Raw genomic sequence first — 24181 nt, forward strand, 5'->3', positions numbered from 1 at the left:
CTTTCTATAAACAATCGGTGTTTATTTCTTTACTGATATAAAAACAAATTGCAATTTTTTAGATCCGTATCGCTTCGCGTGTGCAGTGATATATTTGGAGGTAAATAATAATTTATTTAACTTACTTTCCAAACATAGCCCTGCACTGCTTCTTCATCTCCTACGGTGTTGTTGCTATTCTTTTGCTTCTACTCTCGCTCAATAGAGATTCTTATCTCTATTTCTTTAAATCTTACTAACTTGCACTAACTGCTCTCTTTAATCTCCCCTTCTCGTTTCCTTGGTACAGTGGTTCAAGGTTCCTCATTAATAAAATAAAATAATATTTTTAAATTAATTATTAATTTTTTTAATAATTTGTAATAAATTAATTATTTAAATTTTTAATAATTTTTAATAAATTAATTATTTAATTTTAAATAATTTTTAATAAATTAATTATTCAAAATTTTTAATAATTATGGATTTTAAATTGGTCTGTGCATTAAAGTCTTGCAATAAGACAATCTCGTCTTCCCAGCCTACCATCCATTGCTGGCTCTGTGAAAACGTTTTACACGCTAAGTGTGCCGGGTTCACGGCCTCAGTGTCGGATGCAATCTCGCGTAGGTCTGGACTCCACTTTTGCTGTGACGGTTGTCGTGCTGTTCAGGACGAAATGAGGTCGTTCATGAGGCAGACTAAAAGCGGTTTCAAGGAGTTGTTTAGTGGTTTTCGAAAAATCAATGACCAACTCTGTGCGCTTGATACACAGTTTAGTAGTCTTCAACTACTAAATGAGTCTCCAAAGCGTAAGAAATCCGCTTTTAGTGATGTGCTCGGGTCGAATAATCTTCAGCCTGCTCAGCCGACAATTATGCAGCCGCTTATATCTCTGGCCACCCCAAGGGCCGACCCGAGAAAAATTCGGCTTCCGAATGTCTCGGACTCAATGAGCAATTGTCCGATATGTCCTCTGTGGCATCGCTTCAAGTGATCCCAGACCCAATAATTCAAACTCCTGTAACAGTCACCAAACAGGTTAATAAACCGTCCGGACCCCCGGTACGCACTGATGCCGCAGTATTAGTTACGGCGGCACCAAAACCTTTGCAGGTGATCCCACCATCAAAACACATTTTTGTTTCCCGGCTTGCCCCTGATACTTCGGAGATTGATATCTCGGCTTACATCAAAGCCAAAGCAAAAGCCGACATAAAGGTGGTGGATATTACAAAGTTCAAATATTCTTACACCAGGCACACGTCATCTTTCAAAATACGTGTGCCCTTGCAGATGTTCCAGACGATCTGTTCCGCCAGCTTTTGGCCAGAGAACATTTTCGTCCAAGAACATTAGCCAAGTACGGTGAAAAAAAAGATAACCAAACCTGTGGGTGTAAAACTCCCACATGTTAAGGCCACTGATCAACCTTCCACCTCATCTTCCTCAATCTCAAAAAACTAATGTCTTCATTAACACTTACCTATCAGAATACAAGAGGGTTACGTAGTAAACTTCCCAAACTGTATTCTGATAGTTCTTCTTTTGCATCCCACATTATTGTATTTACAGAAACTTGGTTAAAGCCGGGGATCTTAAGCTCCGAAGTTTTTCCAAGTAGGTACACCACTTTTAGCTGTGATAGAACTTTGCGAAGGGGAGGAGGAGTGCTAATTTCTGTAGACTCCAAATTCGCTTCTGAAGAGGTAAAATCACAAGAGTTTGGTGACATTGAATTTCTTTGCATCAAAATCACTTTGTCCGATCAATCTTTGTATGTTACCTGTTCGTACATACCACCTTCGTCCGAACCGCCAACATACTGGCAACATTTGTCCGCTATTCGTTTGGTTTTCGATCGTCTGTCTGATGGTGACCAGCTGATAGCTCTGGGTGACTTTAATATCCCAGAACTTATGTGGTCAAATGTTGATAATTCACCGTCTTTACAGCTTAACTCCCACCATGACTTCCCTGAGGGCATGTTCGACATGTCACTCGGGCAAATTAACCACGTTAGAAATTCTTTAGGTCGGCTGTTGGACTTATGTTTCGTTTCTGATCCTGATGGAATTACTCTTTCCAGAACTTTGCCCCTTTCTAACCCTGAGGATCCATATCATCCCACTCTTGAGGTTTCAATCGAAAATAATTACTTTTTTGACCTTAAGTCTACAGTTAAATCTCAGAAAGTTCGTTTCTTTCGTAAGGCTGACTTTATGAAATTAAACAAGTTAATTTTGGAATTTGATTGGTCTGATTTACTGGCATGCGAGGATATAAACATCGCATTACAAAAATTTTATTACACTTTGAACATATTTTTCGACGCTTGCGTGCCGTGGAAATATCCGTCCGCTTCAACGAATCCGCCTTGGTACACAAGGCACCTTATAAATTTAAAGAATAGTATGAGTAGACTTTTAAACAAACATAGATTATCTGGCTGTACAGTTAGTTATTCAAGATACTTAGTAGCTCGGTCCAATTTCACCGTGCAGAACGCAGAATGTTATAGGAGTTATATTCGCCGCTGCAGGATTCAGTTTACTCAGGATCCGAAGCAGTTTTATAACTTTGTAAACACTAAGCGTAAACATGTATCTTTTCCCCCACTGCTTACGTTTGAGAACTCTTATGCAAACACCGATCAGGCAATGGCCGATCTCTTTGCACAGTTTTTTCAAACTACCTATTCACCTAGCAGCAGTTTAGCTCAGCCTTACACTTATAATATCCAATCAGCCAACCTTATATTTTGCCCATCTTTCGATCAAAGTGGTGTGTTATCGGATCTTCTTAAGGTTAAGCCCGTGTATTCGCCAGGCCCTGATGGAGTACCAGGCTGTGTTCTGAAGTACTGCGCCGAGGCACTGTGCAAACCGCTTGTTAAACTCTTAAATCTATCGCTGGAAACTTCGATCTTTCCCTTTATGTGGAAGGAATCCTTCATTATTCCGCTGCATAAAAAAGGGAAAAAATCCGACGCTGCTAATTATAGAGGCATCTCTAAATTGTCAGCAATTCCAAAGCTTTTTGAAAAACTTATCACTCCACATTTGCAACACCTATGTAGTTCAATAATAACTCCGTGCCAGCATGGCTTCATGAAGCGCCGCTCCACCACTACCAACTTATTGGAGCTAACATCTTTTATCACGGATGGCTTCCGGAATGGCTTACAAACAGACGTCATATACACTGACTTCAGTAAAGCATTTGACTCTGTTAACCATTCGCTTCTTATAAGTAAACTCAGTCTTTTGGGATTCCCAACTGATCTTCTTATGTGGATTTCGAGCTACTTATCAGGGAGAACCCAACGTGTTTTCTTTAAAGATGTTACCTCGCGTGTAGTCCGCGCCACATCGGGGGTGCCCCAAGGAAGCCATCTTGGACCCCTACTTTTTACTCTTTTTATTAACGACTTGCGCCTTGCCTTAACTGATTCACTTGTACTTATGTACGCTGATGACGTTAAGCTATGCCTTCAGTATAAATTCACTAGCGCCCAGTCTAGACTTCAATCCGATTTGGATAAACTTCAAAATTGGTGTTTAGCAAATAACCTAAAGCTTAATGGATCGAAATGTAAACTTATGTCTTTTTACCGATCTAGTCCTCACCAGGCTATGTACTTTCTCTATGGGAACGCCTTAGAACGATTAACTCAGGTTAACGATCTAGGTGTCCTATTAGATTTGAAACTTAAATTTACCGACCATGTATCTACCATGGTTAATAAAGCTACGGGTGTGCTTGGTTTTATTAAAAGATGGTCAAAAGAATTTAATGACCCGTACATAACCAAAACGTTATATACATCACTGGTCCGTCCGATTCTTGAGTATGGATCGTGTGTCTGGAGTCCTCAATATGGAGTACACCAAGATCACATTGAATCTGTACAAAAAAACTTCCTTACTTTTGCTCTTAGGGGACTTAATTGGGATGCAAATCTTTACCTCCCCTCTTATCATAGTAGACTTTTACTAATCAACTTACCAACATTAACAAATCGTAGAACGATGCTGGGTGTCATGTTTCTATATAATCTTTTTTATGGAAATATAGACAGCCAGCATTTACTAACACGTTTAAACTTTAACATTCCTAGTAGAAGGACCAGAAACTTTCGTCCTCTACTCCTCAGCCATTGTAGTTCGACATATGCCCAACACGATCCGTTCAGGGTATTATGTTCGGACTACAATGGTCTCTACCACATCTTATCACTTTGCTCTACTAACAATCTTAAATCGCTTATATTAACCGCCTTATCTATGCAACACTCTTCCTCGTAATATCTTTCTCCTAATCCTCGCTTATCTATCTCGGATCTATTCCCGCGATTCGAGCCGTACGTTACGCGGCAGCGTCCCTCGGTCGGTTGGACGGGAGGTGGGCTGTACGTATGCAGTGGGAACCGCGCAAAAAAAAAAAAAAAAATCGAAGATTGACTCACCCTCTCCTTTGTTTCAGTGCTTTTCAAGGGAGGTCCAACTTGATCGTGGCTTATATACGCCGAGCATATTCTAAGAGGGCGAACATACCCTATATACTACTAGGATATGTTCGTGTGAATGTATGTAACAGGCAAAAAGGGATCACCGACCCCATAAAGCAAATATATTCTTGATCAGCATTTATAGCCGAGACGATATAGGCGTATTAGCCTCTCCGTCTGCTTGGCTGACCAACTGTCTGTATGAAAGCGTGGAACTCAGAGACTATAAAAGATACAGCTATTCGATTTTTACACTTCTATAATACCCTTGCAAATCAAGATTGTTAGCCACATTTCCTACCGCCCTCAAAAATTGCATATGTCTGTAGCATTAGTTCAGGAAACTATTAGTTCAGGAAATTGTCTGATGCCAAACTAGTTTTTAGCTTTTTTAATGGCCCTTTTGCCCCAAAAATAAAATCTTGATAACGAGCCACCTCTGAAAAGTTTTTTTTTTAGTTTTAGTTTTTTTTTGTTCTGGAGGTAATCTTTTTGACCGTTTGTATCGCAGGGTGAGGATGCTTATCAGTATCAGTACTGAAAAGAAATTGATGATGACTTGATTGTTCCACTCTTTATCTCCAAGCGGACGTACGTGTTTTTTTTGTGCGCACTGCATTTTCATAAAATTTGCTTATTAGCTTTCCATAAACAATCGTTGTTTATTTTTATTCACATAAAAAAAAAATATACAAATTGATATTTATAGATCCGTGTCGCTTCGCGTGAGCAGAGATATATTTGGAGGTAAAATAATAATTTGATTCATTTTCCTTCCAAACATAGCCCTGCTCTGCTTCTTCATCTCTTACGGTGTTGCATCTATTCTATTGCTCCTATTCTCGCTCTATAGAGATTCTTATCTCTATTCTTTGCATTTTACTAACTCGCACTAACTGATCCCCCTTTCGTTATCTTGGTACAGTGGTACAAGGTTCATCAATATTATTAATCAATTAATTATTGCATTTTTAATACTTTTTAATAAATAAATTATTTAAATTTTTAATAATTATGAAATTTAAATTGGTCGAAGTCTTGTAATAAGACAATCTCGTCTTCCCAGCATACCATCGGTTTAATGAAAGTATTAAGTCAATTTAATTTCATTTGAATTTCCTCTATGAAATTCAATTTGTCTATTGTAATAGTTTAAAGGTCTTTCCGTTATTTCTTTATAATTCTGATTGTCTTCTTGTGGGTATGACTGGGTACTATCCGGGGATTCTCCTAAAAAATTTTCTTCTAGCTTCACTCTTGACAAAGCATCAGCTACATGGTTTTCCTTTCCCGGCAAATATTTAATAGTGAAGTCAAACTCGTTTAATTTTATTCTCCATCTTTGTAGTTTCATATTTGGTTCTTTTATATTATGAAGCCAAACTAATGGTCTATGATCGCTAAGAATTTCGAATTTTCTACCAAAGAGATAAGACCTAAAATCTGAATAATTATTATTAATTTTCTATTGCTGAATAATTAAATTAATGTTCATTAAGAGTTCTATTGCTAGCATCTGTTGTTAAAGAAAATAATTTTTGAAAGTTAGGGTGAATTAAAATTGGGTCTGATGTAATGAAAAGTTTTAATTTCTGAAATGCTTCTAAATATTCTTTATCTCTTGAATTTATAGTTTAACCTTTCTTTAAGTTTACAGTCAAGGTTTTTGCAATTTTAGCAAAATCAGGTATGAATTTCCTTTAAAATCTACAGAGACCTAAAAATGATTTAATTTCTTTTTGGGTTTTTGGTATTGGAAATTTTTTGTATTGCCTCAATTTTTTTCGGGGTTTGGCTTTATTCTTTCTGTTGTTATTATATGTCCAAGGAATTCGGTTTCCTTTTTCATAAACTCACATTTGTCAAGTTCAAGTTTAAGATTAGCTTCTCGAAGTTTTGAAAACACCTTTTTTATAGATGACGAGGATTCATTATCCGAGTCTTTGACCGGATTTTCGGCGAAACGTTTTCTGGCGCGTGGCATGTTGATTGAATTTCACAACTCGACTCCCTCTTTAATTCATGTCGATCCCTTCTCAATTCCTTCTCACCCTCCAATACACACGCACAGTGTGGTGAGTTATGACGAACACTATCTGTCTCACTCATGCCCACGGCCAGACTACGTTGACAGAATTACGTATCTGCCTCGCACGAAAGAAAGGGGAACCACAAAGAAATAAAACAAATGTGTACCAACAAATAATCGTTATAATTTGAATGTTTAAATTATTCTGCGACACGGCCTTCCTGACCTATCTCACGTCCTCGTGAGTTTACAATATAAAGGTTTTACAAAATATTCTCTTATTATTATTATTATTTTCCTTCTAATACAAATTCAAATTCAAGCAGGTTTCGCAAAAATACATTTTTCTTCTTAAATAAAAATTGAACAAATTATTTCTTACTCTTATACAACGTTTGCCATGAGATTCAGATTACCACCAACTTAAATTCAAACAATTAAAATTATTCAGCCTTTTCTTTCATAAGGCGACCATATTCTTCATTTCATTTACAAAAATCATGCCAACAACTAGCACACAGTCATTAACAAAATAAACTGGCCAGCCAATAAACAAGTTAATTTAGCCCACAGCTTATATCCAGACAAACCGGCCATGACAAATAGCTCACAGTTTAGTTTATAAGCCGGCCAAATAACTGACGTCCGATCATTACCAAAATTTCAATATTAATGCAGCAAATGGAGAACCACATAACTCGGGCGCTCACCTCTACAGAAAGTCATGAAATATGGAACCGATCCGGAAAGGTCTTTATTCTATTTCAAGATCACAGCCCTCGCCGGCTTGATCTGTGGCATCTTCATCACTGACTTCATCATTTAGTTCTGTGATTTCTTCATCATCACACTCATCATCCAACTCTGTGGTAATCCCCTTCTCAGGCATACGCCTCAAAAATTCGTGAGAATATTTATATGTTCTATTATTAGTTAGTGCCTTAAGTTTATACCGATCTCCTTCCAATATTTCGGTTACTAAAAACGGTCCTCTAAACTTAGGGTCTAATTTTGTCTGATGTCGCTCTTCGTTTTTAAGCAAAACGTGATCACCGACTTTATGTCTTACAATAGTAGCCTTATCTTTATCAAATCTAGCCTTATCATATTTGGCATTCTTTTCCATGTTTTGCTTAGCCATTTCTCTAACTTTATCAATATCAACATCGTTCTTATTTTCAACAACAGGTACGAGACCAAACGGCCTTGCTTCTTTGCCAATAAGTAGTTCTAAAGGGCTAACCTTAGTCACTCTATTGGGCGTACAATTAAGAGCCAGTTGAATTTCGCATAAAGCATCTTGCCATGACCCCTGACCTGTCTCAACCGCTGTTAGCATGGACTTTAGAGTACTCATAACTCGCTCTACTTGGCCATTGGCCCGACTAGCACCCGTGGCGATCAGATGCAAATCTATCTTTTGAACCGAACAGAAATCACGGAATGCTGTGCTTGAAAAACTACGTCCCTGATCTGCGATCAGACGAGAGGGTACGCCGAACAATGATATTTGTGATCTTAATGCCTTAATACAGCTCTCGGTGTCTAGCCTCGATGTATGAGATAAAAAGACAAACTTCGTGAAGGCGTCTATTGACACGATTATGTATTCCTTCTGTTCACTTTTACCACTAAGCTTCCCTGTGATGTCGATGTGGACTGTATGCCACGGGATGTTAACCTTTGGTATGGGATGCAACTCCGCTTGTACCCTACCAGATGGGGGCTTTGACAATCTGCATGTAATACAGTTGTCGACAAATTTGCGAACGTATTTGGACATCTTGTCAAACCAATAGTATTCGTACATTTTCTCAAGGGTTTTTTCCCAACCAAGGTGCATAATTGACTCGTGCACATTGTTTACAGCTGACCACCTAAATGGCTTTGGGATGATAGGGAGACAACGAGTCCTTCCGTTTCTTTGAATTTTCCTATACAGCGTTCCTGCCCTTAACTCGTACGTTTTGGCCAAATCCTCAGAAAGATCATCGTTACGCAATTTAGAAACAATAGACGACGTTTCTACGTCTCGTTGCTGCTCAGCTAACAACCATTTGTCAGTAATCTCTGCTAAATTTATATGTTTTTCCACTGTACCTTTTGACTGGATGCGATCTTTTGATATGGGATTTCGAGACAGAAAATCTACATGAGCCATTCGTTCGCCTGGCCTATACTGAATGTCAAACTTAAAAGATTGCATGTACGACCACCACCTATGGACTCTTGGAGTCAGTTCCACTTTTGTGCGAGATGCCTTGAGAGAATTGCAATCGGTAAAAACGATAAAATGTCGACCATACAAGTAATGGCGAAAATGCTTAATAGAATTGAAAACTGCAAGTGTTTCCAACTCATACAAGTGATAACGCGATTCCGCTGGCGAAGTCCGTTTACTAAAGTATTCGATAACTCGTGGCTTGTTTTCGATTTTGTGCAACAAAATTGCGCCATAGCCAACGGCACTCGCATCTGTATGAAGCTCAATAGGAAATTGTGGATCGAAAATAGTAAGAACAGGTTCACTAGTCAGGATTGAAATTACCTTCTGTCGTATTTGCTCGTGCTCTAATTCCCATGAAAATGACATGCTTTTTGAAGTTAGAGCATAGAGTGGTTTCAGTAACTGTGAAAACTTGGGTACAAACTGACGAAAATACGAGACCAGTCCAATAAATTGTCTCAGTTGAGTCACAGATTGCGGAGGCGGTAAATCTGTAAGAGCTTGTATTTTTCTAGGATTCGGTCGAATTTCACCTGCTCTAACTTCGAAGCCCAAATATTCTACACAAGATTTAAGAAAGGAGCATTTTTTAATGTTGAAAGAAAATCCTGCTTCGACGAGTGCTTGTAGAGTTATTTTTAGCCTGTCGAAAGCTTCCTCCTTTGTGCGTGCAACTATCATTACATCGTCCATATAAACGATGACATATGTATGAGTCAGATCGCCTAGGGCACGATTAATGGCCCTCTGGAATACAGAAGGCGCATTTTTAAGCCCAAAAGGCATAGCCAAGTATTCATACTGCCCTTCTGGGGTTACAAACGCTGTCCGTTCAATAGAGCTTGGATGTATTGGGATCTGATGGAAGCCACTCGCCATGTCAATGCACGTGAAAAACCTAGCATCACTCAACCTAGCTATCTGGTCAGATATAAGTGGCAATGGGTACTTGTCGGAAACGGTATTGGCATTAAGCTCACGATAATCAACACACAGACGGTCTGTACCATCTTTCTTGCGGACAAGTAACATCGGACTCGCGAAAGGAGAGGAACTGTGTCTTATTATGTTTGCTTCCAACAGCTCTTGAATGGAATGTCTAACCTTTTCTTTTTCTTCCACACTCAATCGATAAGGGCGTCTCTGAACCGTCTTATTCTGATCAATCAAGCGAATCTCTAACTGTCCCGTAGTCACGCGACTCTGTGGTATACCATTTATAAAAGAATTTGAATACCCCTGTAATATTGAGAGCAGTTTGTCTTTATCCTGTCCATGTAAATCGGTATCGACACTAGCCAGGTCAGGAGTGCATTCGGAGACTACGACAGGTAATACAGACTTTTCGTTAAACATAGTAAGCGCGCTTGATGTAATTGTCACGCCGATGCCCTGGCTCAAAATTTCCCGACCAATCAGAGCGTCGTATTTGATATGATTGTCTAAAACTACGTGAAACAAGATTTCGAAAGAATGCTCACAAATTAAAACATTCGCCAATATCTGTAAAGTGCTGCAAACAGAGTTGCCACCTATACCCCTCAATGTCACTACGTTGTTTATTCTAGTGCCGGATAATCTCAGTGATGCAGTCTCTTTGATGAGTGAACATTCGGCTCCGGAGTCGAAGTAAAATTGGAACGACTCACCAAACTGCAGCAACGTTCCTAAGGGCTCAAGTACTGTGCATATGTTTACGTCTTTGATGGTATTGCTCTTCATCGGCGGACGCTCCTGACGATCTGGGCACACAGTAGATACATGTCCAGCTTTTCCACATTTATAGCAGGTCACGGATGATCGATCTTTTGCTCCAAATTGTTGATTACGGGGCTGCTGACGCTGAGTTGCCTCTTTATTAAAGCGACATTCCGCCTTCTTGTGTCCGGGTTTGCCACAATTATGACATGTGATGTGAGACATAGTCCTGACTCTTTTTCCTTGGGGTGCTGATAAGTTGTCACTCGAATGCTGGTTCTGTCTAGTGTCGAACGAAAAGGCTTTGAGTTCCTGATGCAGCTCGTTTCTGGTTTTGATATCCGTCGTAAAAACCAAACGGCGCAATCGTTTGTCTATCCCAGCTGCATGTGCCAACGTAACGGATACTGCAATCTGCTCGACGCTAAGTGACTTCCAGCGGGCCATAAGTGATGTGACCATTCTGCTTCCATACAGCGACAAGCACTCTCCTTCGTTTGGGCGTGCATTTAGCAAATTCATAACGGTTGCGGCCAAAGTCTCCGTTCCAGAAAAATATTGCAAAAATAATTCTCGGAACTGCGTCCACGTAATGCCGGGAAAACATGTCTGCGAGAGCCAGTGAGATGCGGTGCCTTCCAGTGATTTGCTGAGGGACATTACAAGAGCGCTGCCCACTAGCTGGTTTTCGGACAAGATGTAGTCAACCGTTGAACACCAGGAGAGAGCGTCTGATCCTGCGCGATCAGGGTTGAACTTTGGCAGAACAATATTTTTGGCATCTTTTGGTTCATTTTGAGAGCACTGCACTTGTTTTATTAGCTCAGCGAAATTATGATTTTGCATCTCCAAAATTGACAAAAGATTTGCATCATCGGCTGGAGGCGGAGGTAATCCCACTTCTGATGACGAGGATTCATTATCCGAGTCTTTGACCGGACTTTCGGCGAAACGTTTTCTGGCGCGTGGCATGTTGATTGAATTTCACAACTCGACTCCCTCTTTAATTCATGTCGATCCCTTCTCAATTCCTTCTCACCCTCCAATACACACGCACAGTGTGGTGAGTTATGACGAACACTATCTGTCTCACTCATGCCCACGGCCAGACTACGTTGACAGAATTACGTATCTGCCTCGCACGAAAGAAAGGGGAACCACAAAGAAATAAAACAAATGTGTACCAACAAATAATCGTTATAATTTGAATGTTTAAATTATTCTGCGACATAGACAATAAGTGTTCCTCTAATGAAGAAGAAAATACAATTATGTCATCTATTTAAACAAGGCAAGGAATTTTCATCCATTTGAATTTGATGAAAACCCTTGGCAAGGTCAATTGTTGTAAAATATTGACACTTTCCAAGTTTGTCAAGAATTTCATCCTTAACTGGTATCGAATACTTATCATCAATAGTTATTTCTATTCCTATTACTATATTATATTTCTATTACTATTCGAAATTTCTTTTTCCCTGATGCATCTTCTTTGGGACTATCCATATCGGAGAGCAATAAGGGGACTTCGATTTACGTATTATTCCCTGATTTATCATTTCTGTAATTTTGACTTCGACTTCTTGATGATAAGCTTGGGGGTATTTATAAGGTTTTTTATAAATAGGATCTTCATTTTTGGTATGGATTGAATGTTTTATAGCACTGGTAAAGGTCAAAATTTCACCTTCCCTGTACTGGATATGTTATTTAATTTAGTTCTTTCTTCTTTATTAAGATGATTTATTCGAAATTTATTTTTTTCTTCTAAGTCAAGATTAATTGCAATTGCAAAATTAAAAGATATATCCTCAGATGAAGGTGGACTGAGATAATCTTCCAATGTTTCCATTACGGAATTCTTGAAATCTTCGTGGTTATATATCATGGAAAAAACAAATCTACTTAAAGTGACTGTTTCCTGTTAATTATTGCTTCACATTATTCCTTCTAAATACTCTCTCCCTATCAATATGTCATATTTTTGCGAAAAATTGTGAACTGAAAATGGTTGATCGATCGGACAAAGTTTACTTGATTTGAAATTTGCGGACTTATTTAATTTAATTGCACCATTAATTGTGTGCACTTCTGACTTTTTTAATGTTTGTGGAAAATTAAAAAAATTTTCTTTTATTAGGTTGATTGAACTTCCTATATCTATTACACATTTAAACGGTCGATTTTTAATAGTTATTCTGATGTAGGGATTTCTATTTTTTCTATTGGATTCGATGAAAATTTTCGATTTCCATTTTAGATTGATCCCTTGAATATTCACGGTGTCTTTTCACTGTGTTGAGCTATCAGCGTTTTGATAGCGAACGAATTAATAAAGACTCCACAATTCAATTTCAATAATTTTATTGGGTCAATTTAACCCCAAAACAACGGCAGCGGCAGCTGGCAATTAGTGGACCGCTGCGGCTAGTTACACTGGGAAAATTAAATTGAAATAATTATGTTATTTGATGCTGGCACAAGTCCCAACACACTGGTTTGTTAGAATTAGTACCTTGTAAAGAAGATGTTGGCTGTTGATAATTTATAGGGTTCTAAGCTCTGCCTTGATTTAAGTTTTGCTGCAATTCCTGTCGAAATTGTTGTTTATTGAAATTATTTGGTTGCCTATAGTTACTTTGCTGATTATAACTTTGGTGATTATTATTATTATTATAAAAGGAATTATTTCTTTGAAAATTATTATTTCTTTGGTAATTTCTCCTATCTTGTCCGTTTTGATTTGAATTATGTTGTGATTTATCTTTATCAGAACCATATTTATAACGACCTTCTTGTTGTGCTACTTGTTTAAGTTTACTGACTGTAGTTATATCGTGCCTTGCTAATGTCATGAATAACCTGTCAGAAAGTTTTCTCATTATTACATCTTTTACAGTATTATTCATGGCATTATTATAAATCATTGTATTTAAATTATTTTTTTCTAACGACAATTTGTTTGTTATGACAAATATTTTATATTCTAGTTCCTCGACGAACTTACGAATGCTTCCATTAAAAGGGGTGTTGTGTAGTCGTCTTAGTAATTCCTCGCATGGGGTTTGGGTTTTGTACTCATCGGGCCTTTGCATTTTGTTAGATCGGGCCAATTAAATGCTCCTGGATATGACGCGGATCAGTTGATGGATACAAATTTAAGATGTATTCGATCCGTCTGATGAATGCACTTAAATCCCTGATGCTTCCATTAAAATTGGGAACTTGCCTAATCTGGCTTAAAGCCTGATTAAGGTGTGGCTCGGAGAGTCACTGAATTTGTGCCACTGGTTCAGCCATTGTAATGTGAGTATTTCCTGTTTATTTCAGTAGCGGTCACACTATGAAAGGTGGCTACTAATTTATTTTAAGTTTTTGTGTTTTGTATATTTTCGGTAGCAGTCACACTTCGAAAAGTGGGCTATATAATAGCGATTAACACTCGCGGATAGTATTATAGCTATGCTAATGCAAATAAAATACTTCAACGACGTTCTATGATCTCGATTGATCACTGGTCACTTTTACACATCTTATCGACTGCGCCAATTATATTCTTCAAAAAATATATATATTTTTATTTGAGTTCCGTTTTTGATATAGTGTGATTCTTTAAAACTGCTTAAAATTTTAGTATTTCAGAACAACTGCTTAGAATTTTAGAATTTCAGAACTAACTTATCTTTGGGGCTCTAAGTCCTTTTTATAGCTACTGTTGCTGAAGCTTTTTCCAGATCAGAGCTCGAAAGAAGCTTTGCTCTCTGAGAGGCTTTGTTTTCTGAAGGGAATAGATTGAGACGGAACCTTTTACTTGAGGTGTCAGTTGACGTGGAAGGCTTTGGGTCTCAATTAATCGAGGTGACAAGAAAATGTGAACCTTATGCGAGTGGACCTTATGCATGTCCATATACCTCCGCCTAAGCGAACATATATACTTAAGATACTAATATACTTAAGAATATAAAGACGTCTTTCGCTACCGCTTTGGGCAGCGCAGCTACGAGACTTAGCCTTCTTTAACTTAATTGAAACAAACTACATACAAAAACATATATTTCAAATGCATGGAGATACTTCGGTAAAATAATACAATTCATATACACATTTAAAAAAAAACAGACTACTTCGCGTGTGTAGTGATGTATAGAGGTAAAATAATAATTTGATTAATTTTCCTTCCAAACATAGCCTTGCTCTGTTTCTTCATCTTTAACGGTGTTGCTTCTATTCACGCTTAATAGAGAACCTCTCGCACTAACCGCTCTCTTTAATCTCCCCCTTTCGTTTCCCTGGTACAGTGGTTCAAAAACAAATAATATTTATAAATTACTAATTTTTTTTTTAATATATTAATACTTTAATTTTTAATAATTGTGAAATATAAACTTGTCTGTGCGCTGAAGTCTTGTAATAAGTCAATCTCCTCTTCCCAGCCTACCACCCACTGCTGGGTCTCAACGGCCTCAAACGGCCTCAGTTTCGGATGCAATTTCATGTTGGTCTGGTCTCCACTTTTGCTGTGGCGGTTGTCGTGCTGTTCAGGACGAAATAAGATCGTTCATGAGGCCGACTAAAAGGGTATTCAAGGAGTTGGTCAGTGGTTTTTATAAAATCAATGACCAACTCTGTGCGCTCGATACACAGTTTAGTAGTTTAGTTTAGTTTCAACTACTAAATGAGTCTCCAAAGTGTAAGAAATCCTCTTTTAGTGATGTGCTTGTGGCGAATAATCTTTAGCCTGCCCAGCCGACAACTATGCAGCCGCTTATATCTCTGGCCACCCCAAGGTCCGGACATGAGAAAAATTTGGCGTCCGAATATCTCAGAATCATAGCTTGCAAATAACTGTCGACCGTTTTTTTTCTTGTGCTCTCGTTGCGAGCACAACCGAAAAAGTTCATACTATTTCGCTCTCGCTCTGAGCAAGAGACTTTTGCTATCTTTATTTCTGTTTCCTGTTGAGCGTTTTCGTTGAGCTCTTTTTATTTCGGTCGTTCAATGAGCAGTACGTAAAGAGTGGAACGAGAAACGCTCGCACAAAGAGGTCAGCAAAAGACCGATTGACCGAAAAACTCAACGCAATCGGTCTTCACATTTACTTTCGTTGTTGTTGCAATGAATGTATTTCGTGTGCAAAACGAACGCTTGTGAATGTATACCAATACATATGCAAAGAAATTAAAAGAACAATTTAATTTTATTTTCAAATATTTTTTTTAACAAGTTTCATTTAGATTCCATATTCCATATAACATAATGTTACCAAAAAGAAAACAAAAACTTCACACACTCAATTCACGATTGCAATTAAACGTTTAACGATTTGCTTCGCTGCGGTTATGTTCGACATGTCACTCGGGAAAATTAACCACGTTAGAAATGTTTTAGGTCGGCTGATGGACTTGTAAAGAACTGTTTTTGTTAACTTTTACTCGCAACAAATGCCGCGGCTAGCTCACAGAGTTTGGCGGATCGTTCCACCGAATTTATATATTCAACGTGATTGCCCGAGCCCAGAAATAACATAGGGCGCTTCGTTATATCCCCTTTATTGTGTTAAATTTACAAAAGGGTGAATCTCACCGGCTGTTTGGCTCAGCCGACCGCTCGTCCTCTCGTCGATCCCCGATCTCCGCTCCGGGTTGGTGCCAATACATACGCGCTACCAAAGCTTGCACCCAGTGGTCTTGGTGCCTGGCGCTGGGCTCACGGTTCCCTCCGTTTCGACTCACGTGCTCCAGCTGCGTGGCCTGTGCTGTTGCTGTTGTTGTCGTCGCTGATCTTCTGTCGCTGTTGTTGTCGTCGCTACTCTTCCGTCGTCGCGGCTCCCTCGTCGTCGCTGCTCCCCCGTCGACGCTGTTCCTTCGTGGACCCCGCTGCTCCCTCGTCGTCGCCGCTCCTGTTGCTGCTTCCTTCGCTGATCTTGTCGCTGCTTCTTCGCGGGTGTCGTGGACCTTCGGTATCCTTGGCTCACTGGGAATTCCCTTTCGCCGCGGCCGGCACCTAATCAGTGTTAGCAGACCAATAGGCTCACCTTCCAGGCATACGCCGGGCTGGATGCGCTTCCCGGTGCCTGGTGGCCGGATCAAGGCACGAAGGGCCTACCTACCCCGCAGGACGCGCCCCCGGTTGCGCTCGCCACTCGCCTCCAAACACCTGCGTGCCTACGCTCTGCAGGATCTATGGTAGACCAGAGGTCAGCAATAGACCGATTGACCGAAAAACTCAACGCAATCGGTCTTCACATTTACTTTCGTTGTTGTTGCAATGAATGCATTTCGTGTGCAAAACGAACGTTTGTGAATGTATACCAATACATATGCAAAGAAATTAAAAGAACAATTTAATTTTATTTTCAAATATTTTTTTTAACAAGTTTCATTTAGATTCCATATTCCATATAACATAATGTTACCAAAAAGAAAACAAAAACTTCACACACTCAATTCACGATTGCAATTAAACGTTTAACGATTTGCTTGCCTATGCGTGTTAATGTAAACCAATACATAAGCAAAATACTTTTTGCTGCAACGAACACGACAAAACGGTCTTGGAATAACTGAAGCAAAACAGAATAGAAAAAAACGGTTTCGCTCTCAGCGCGAACGAGCTCGTTCAAGAACCCATGAAACGGTTGCCCTCTGAGTATTTTAGTAAAGAGTCAGAGAAAGACATTTATTTGCAGACAACGAGAAATGGTTGACAGTTATTTGCAAGCTCTGCTCAGAATTAATGAGCACTTGTCAGACCCAATAATTCAAACTCCTGTAATAGTCACCAAACAGGATAATCAACCGTCCGCACCCCCGGTACTTACTGATGACGCAGTATTAGTAACCTTATATTAGTACTTCACCAAAACCCTTGCAGGTGATCAAACTCCACCATTGTTTCCCGGCTTACCCCTGATACTTCTGAGATTGATATCCCGGCTTATATCAAAGCCAAAACAAAAGCCGACATTAAGGTGGTGGATATTACAAAATTTAAAAATTCGTACACCAGCCACACGTCATCTTTCAAAATCGTCATCTTCAAATACGTGTGGCCTTCCAGATGTTCAAGACGATTTTTCCGCCAGCTTTTGGCCTGAGAACATTTTCGTCCAAGAACATTAGCCAAGTTCGTTGAAGAAAAAAGTAACCAAACCAGTGGGTGTAAAACTCCTACATGTTACGGCCACTGACCAACCTTCCACCTCATCTTCCTCAGTTTTAAAAAACTAACATCTTCACTAACACGTAGGTTACGTAGTAAACTTTCTAAATTGTATTCTGATAGTGCTTCCTTTGCATCTCATCATTATTGTATTTACAGAAACTTGGTTAAAGCCGGATATCTTAAGCTCCGAAGTTTTTCCCGGTAGGTACACCACTTTTAGATGTGGTAGAACTCTGCGAAGGGGAGGAGGAGTGTTAATTTCTATAAAGTCCGAATTCGCAAACCAGAGTTTGGTGACATTGAATTTCTTTTCATTAAAATCCCTTTGTCCCATCAATCTTTCTATGTTACCTGTTCTTACCGCTATTCGTTTGGTTATTGATCGTCTGCCTAAGGTGAACTCATATGGTCAAATGTTGAAAATTCACCGTCTTTAGAGCTTAACTCCCACCTCGACTTCGCTGCGGTTATGTTCGACATGTCACTCGGGAAAATAACCACGTTAGAAATGTTTTAGGTCGGCTGATGGACTTGTAAAGAACTGTTTTTGTAAACTTTTACTCGCAAAAAATGCCGCGGCTAGCTCACAGAGTTTGGCGGATCGTTCCACCGAATATATATATTTAAGGTGATTGCCCGAGCCCAGAAATAACATAGGGCGCTTCGTTATATCCCCTTTATTGTGTTAAATTTACAAAAGGGTGAATCACACCGGCTGTTTGGCTCAGCCGACCGCTCGTCGTCTCGACGATCCCCGATCTCCGCTCCGGGTTGGTGCCAATACACACGCGCTACCAAAGCTTGCACCCAGTGGTCTTGGTGCCTGGCGCTGGGCTCACGGTTCCCTCCGTTTCGACTCACGTGCTCCAAGTGCGTGGCCTGTGCTGTTGCTGTTGTTGTCGTCGCTGATCTTCTGTCGCTGTTGTTGTCGTCGCTACTCTTCCGTCGTCGCGGCTCCCTTGTCGTCGCTGCTCCCCCGTCGACGCTGTTCCTTCGTGGACCCCGCTGCTCCCTCGTCGTCGCCGCTCCTGTTGCTGCTTCCTTCGCTGATCTTGTCGCTGCTTCTTCTTCGCGGGTGTCGTGGACCTTCGGTATCCTTGGCTCACTGGGAATGCCCTTTCGCCGCGGCCGGCACCTAATCAGTGTTAGCAGACTAATAGGCTCACCTTCCAGGCATACGCCGGGCTGGATGCGCTTCTTGGTGCCTGGTGGCCGGATCAAGGCACGAAGGGCCTATCTACCCCGCAGGACGCGCCCCCGGTTGCGCTCGCCACTCGCCTCCAAACACCTGCGTGCCTACGCTCTGCAGGATCTATGGTAGATCAGAGGTTTTGGCGTCGCGTCTCCTTTAACTTCAGATGATACGCTGTGCAGACGCCCCAGCGCCTGGATCAGGATTCTCTTGACTTTCCCGGGGTGTCCCTGAGCTGGCTACCCGTCGCTTCACAGGATCACACCTGGTCTTAACGGTCAGGAACCGACAAGGCGTACGCCAGGCCTATTTGTCCCAGGGGTCTTTTTATATAGTGCCAGAGGCGCCCGTTAATCCTTGAAAATCTCGCTTCCTGCCATTAATCCTTTGCTCCTCCGTTTCTCGCCGTTAACTTTCTCCAATTCCCGCCGCATTTCTATCGGCGGGCTTTCTTTATTTGCCCCCCCTGTTTGCCCCGCTTGGGCCTCCGATCCGTATTGTTGTTGTGCTGGTCATCGGACTTCGTCCAGACTTCGCGTCCCCCCTTGGTCACTCCAAATGCATTTCTGTGTTTTCTGCATTATTCTAAACGCAGCTGCGCAGTCGCGGGCCGCTTCGTTCCCCGCCGTCCCCGCTCTTTCCTATAACATTCGAGGGCGGCCGCGGAGTCCCGCCCGGGACCGTTACGTTCCATGGTGATTCCTCCTTCTTTCGTGCGCGTCGCTGTGCTGGTTCCTTTGCCCCCGCTGCTGCCCCCGCATGCCGTCCGTGCTCGACGCATTTCTTCCCTTCCGTTCCTTCTAAACACCGACGCGCTGGCCCCTCCGCTATGCTAGCTTGCCTGTTCCCCCCTCTGCTGCCCCTCTTGCCACCTGTCTTGGCGTGTGGGAGATCTAATTTCCTCACACTTCCCCCTGCTTCGGAACGACAGAAGCTTCTTGGATCCAGCTTCATGTTTGTGGGTTTTCTTTTTTCCACTGTTGTTTTTTTTTCCCCTCCTTGTATGTAGATACTCTTATCCAGTGGCGTAGATAGCTTTTTGATATGGGGGGGATATGACTCAGAATAATATCCTGTTTTTTTGTAAGTTTTATTTTACACTGCGATAATAATCCGCAATCTGCGATAATAATAATAATAATGCTGTACTGCACAGTCATCGCGTAAAAATGTGTTTCTTTTTCAATTTTGAGATTATATCATCTTATAATACTCAGACCCAAGGGGGGGGATTGATCCCCCTGATCCCCCCCCTATCTACGCTAGTGCCATAGGAAAATGCTTGGGGAAAAATCATAGAAAACCACAAATTAATGTAGGAAATCGGTGATTTCAACTTTGGATGAGTATTTCAAAGATATAGTAACTGTTAGATGTCATTTTTATACCCTTGAAGAGGGTATTATAATTTTGGTCAAAAGTGTGCAACGCAGTGATGGAGACATCTCCGACCCTATAAAGTATATATATTCTTGATCAGGATCACCTCCTGAGTCGATATAAGCATGTCCGTCTGTCTGTTTCTACGCAAACTAGTCTCTCAGTTTTAAAGCTATCGAGTTGAAACTTTGCACACATCCTTTTTTTCCTTGCAGGTAGTACATAAGTCGGAACGGCCGAGATCGGTCGACTATATCCTATAGCTGCCATATAACTGATTGATCGGTAATAACTTTGGTGTTTTTTAAGTTAGAACAAGTTAAGTTGGGACTTGGTACAGATTACTGTTTGGGCAACATAATTCAATATGCCAAATTTCATAAGGATCGGCCGACTATATACGATCCGCTATATATCTAATAATTTAAAATGCGTGGCGCCACCTAGCGGACTGCGATTGAACTGCAAGGGTATATCAACTTCGGCTCCTCCCGAAGTTAGCTTTCCTTTCTTGTTACACCCTTGCAGAGGGTATTATAATTTTGGTCAAAAGTGTGCAACGCAGTGAAGGAGACATCTCGGACCCTATAAAGTATATATAATCTTGATCATGATCACCTCCTGAGTTGATATGAGCATGTCCGTCTGTCCGTCTGTCTGTCTGTCGGTTTCTAAGCAAACTAGTCTCTCAGTTTTGGAGCTATCGAGTTGAAACTTTGCACACACCCTTCTTTCCTTTGCAGGTAGTATATAATTCGGAACGGCCGGGGTCGGTCGACTATATCCTATAGCTGCCATATAACTGATTGATCGGAAATGCCATAACTTCGTTGTTTTTTAAGATAGAGGGTTGGGACTTTCCACACATATTATATTTGACCAAAGTATCTTATGTACAAAATTGCATAAGGATCGGCCGACTATATCCTATAGCTGTCATAGAACGATCGGAATTGGCATAACTTTGGTGTTTTTTAAGTTAGAAAGATGGGACTTGGTACAGATTCTAGTTTGGACAAATGAATCTGATTTGCCAAATTTCATAAGGATCGGCCGACTATATACGATCTGCTATACATCTAATAATTTAAGATGCGTGGCGCCACCTAGCGGACTGCGACTGAACTGCAAGGGTATATCAACTTCGGCTCCGCCCGAAGTTAGCTTTCCTTTCTTGTTTTTTAATTTAAGTTGGTACATATTCATTTCAAAAACAAGAAATGAAAGCTAACTTCGGGCGGAGCCGAAGTTGATATACCCTTGCAGTTAAGGTTGTGCCATTTCCGATCGTTTAGTCATATGGCGGCTATAGGATATAATCGGCCGACCCTTATGAAATTTGGCAGAACAAATAAGATTGCCCAAAATGGAATCCGTAGAATGTCCCATCATTCTTAAAAAAAAAACAACAAAGTTATGCCAATTCCCATCATTCTATGACAGCTATAGGATATAGTCGGCCAATCCTTAAATTTCCTGAAATTTTGTACATAAAATATTTTGGCCAAATATACCATGTGTGGATCCCAATCCTCTAACTTAAAAAACACCAAAGTTATAGAATTTCCGATCAATCAGTTATATGGCAGCAGTAGGATTTAGTTGATCGATCCCGGCCGTTCCGACTTATATACAGCCTGCAAACAAAAGAAGGATGTGTGCAAAGTTTTAACTCGATACCTCTAAAACTGAGAGACTAGTTTGCATAGAAACAGACAGACAGACAGACAGACGGACAGATGGACATCAGTTATCAGTTATATAGGATCATCAGCTATCGGATATAGTCGACCGATCTCGGATGTGTGCAAAGTTTCAACTCCATAGCTTTAAAACTGAGAGACTAGTTTGCTAGAAACAGACAGACGAACATGCTCATATCCACTCAGAAATATATATTCTTTATAGTTCGGAGATGTCGGAGATGGAAATTTTCGGCCTGTGAAATCAGGCGGTGCTTGCGTTTCTTAACGTAACCAAAACCGTTCATCAACGTGTTCAACATCAACCTCCAAATTATTTGCTTCATCATAGTCCTCACTATGATTAGCGGCAGATTGTGTATTACGCTTATAAAATCTTTACCAAGCTGCAAAATCTCATAAAAAAATTCGTCAAGAACATTACGCTCGAAAATATCCACCGAGTTGTCTGGTAGTCGCTCTAACTTTTAAATTGTCTTAAATGTCTTTAAATTTCTTCAGTTAATAGTAATATCTTAGTCATAGGATAAAAGTTATTAATAAGCAGGAAGTGCCTCGATTGGCTCGATTTTCCAAAATGATTGAGGTGTTTATAACATTGGGGTTTTTTAAGTTAGAGGGTTGGGATTTTGCACACATGTTTTATTTGCCCACAATATCTTATCTACAACCGGCCGACTATATTCTACAGCTTTCACAGAAGGATCGAAATTGGCATAACTTTGGTGTTTTTTAATTTAGAAAGATGAGAACAGATTCCATTTATCGCAGTCTAACCGGATCTGCTACTATATCGATCGGCCGACTATATCCTATAGCCGCCATATAACCGAACGATCGGAAATGCCACAACCTTAACTGCAAGGGTATATCAACTTCGGGTCCGTCCGAAGTTAGCTTTCCTTTCTTGTTTTTCTGATCCGATCATCTTACCGAAGGTCTTCTTGATACAACATTTTTTCCGGCCGCTTAAAAACTAAACTATGTTTTGTTTTGGCAAAGATAATTTTTACATACGTAAGACCCGATGTCAATGTACCATATGTGCTAAGCTAATGACTTTTATCAATATTAAAAAACTCAAATTAAATTTAACTTAAAAGAAGCTTAAAGATTTAAAATAAAATTATTTAACAGCAAAGTATCAGTGCAGACGGCCTTTGACATTTAAGTGAATTTATTTATTCGAGTTTTTCGAACAATGATCTGCTAATTCAAATATTACTATTTAACGCTTCTTCAAAACCCAAAAATAACCGAAAACCCCTTCAGCCTGACGTCGCCAAAAACGAACTGGCTTAAATACAAAAAGTACGTGAGTGCCCACATAGAACTCGCCCCGGAGTTTAATATGGAATCGGACATCGACTATACTACGAGCGCCCTGGAAGAAGTGCTCGATGCGGCAGCTAAAATCTTTACTCCTCAAGGGAAGAAAGTAGACCGAAACAAGTACCACAAATCTAATGAGCAAATCCAACAGCTCGTGCGAGAAAAGAGGCGCACGCGTCGTGATTGGCAAAACAGCAGATCACCAGCTTGAAAGCAACGCCTTAAGGAATTAATCATACGATAACTCGACCAGGCTCTTCACCAACAGGAAGAAAATGCACAGCTGAAGTACATCCTGAATCTTTCACCAACAAGCAATCCAAGCGACCACCCTCTTATATAACTTTTCGGGATGCTGGGCTCACAGCGACGAAGACCGAACTGAAACATTCGCTACACATCTCGAAAGTGTCTTCCAGCCAAACCCTGCCTCAAATTCATTTCTCCTGCCAGACATTCAGCCAGAGGCAACCCCTCAGTCAACTGCACCTTTATTCTGGCCGAACGAAATCGAAAAAGTCATAAGAGGGGTAAAACAAAAAAAAGGCTCCCGGTGGTGACCTACTGACGCCAAAGATGCTGATCGAACTTTAAAAATGCGCTATAGAGGTCGACTGCAAACTATTTAATAGTATCATTAATCTTGGCTATTTTCCAAAAAAGTAGAAGAAATCTATCATTATAATGATACCAAAGCCTGGAAAAGACCACACAACTACGACATCATACAGACAAATAAGCCTTTTATCTTGTTTGTCTAAATTGTTTGAAAAATGCTTGCTAACTCAATTAATACCACATAAGGAAGCTTGCAAAATTTTTCCGGCATACCAATTTGGCTTCCGAAGAAACCACGGAACCATCGAGCAAGTGAACAGATTAAAATCCGAAATACGCTCAGCCTTCGAACAGCGAGAATAATGTAGCGCTATTTTCTCGACGTATCTCAAGCTTCGACCGAGTTTGG

The sequence above is a fragment of the Drosophila ananassae genome, assembly GCF_017639315.1.
Source record: "Drosophila ananassae strain 14024-0371.13 chromosome Y unlocalized genomic scaffold, ASM1763931v2 tig00000112, whole genome shotgun sequence".
NCBI lineage: Eukaryota > Metazoa > Arthropoda > Insecta > Diptera > Drosophilidae > Drosophila > Drosophila ananassae.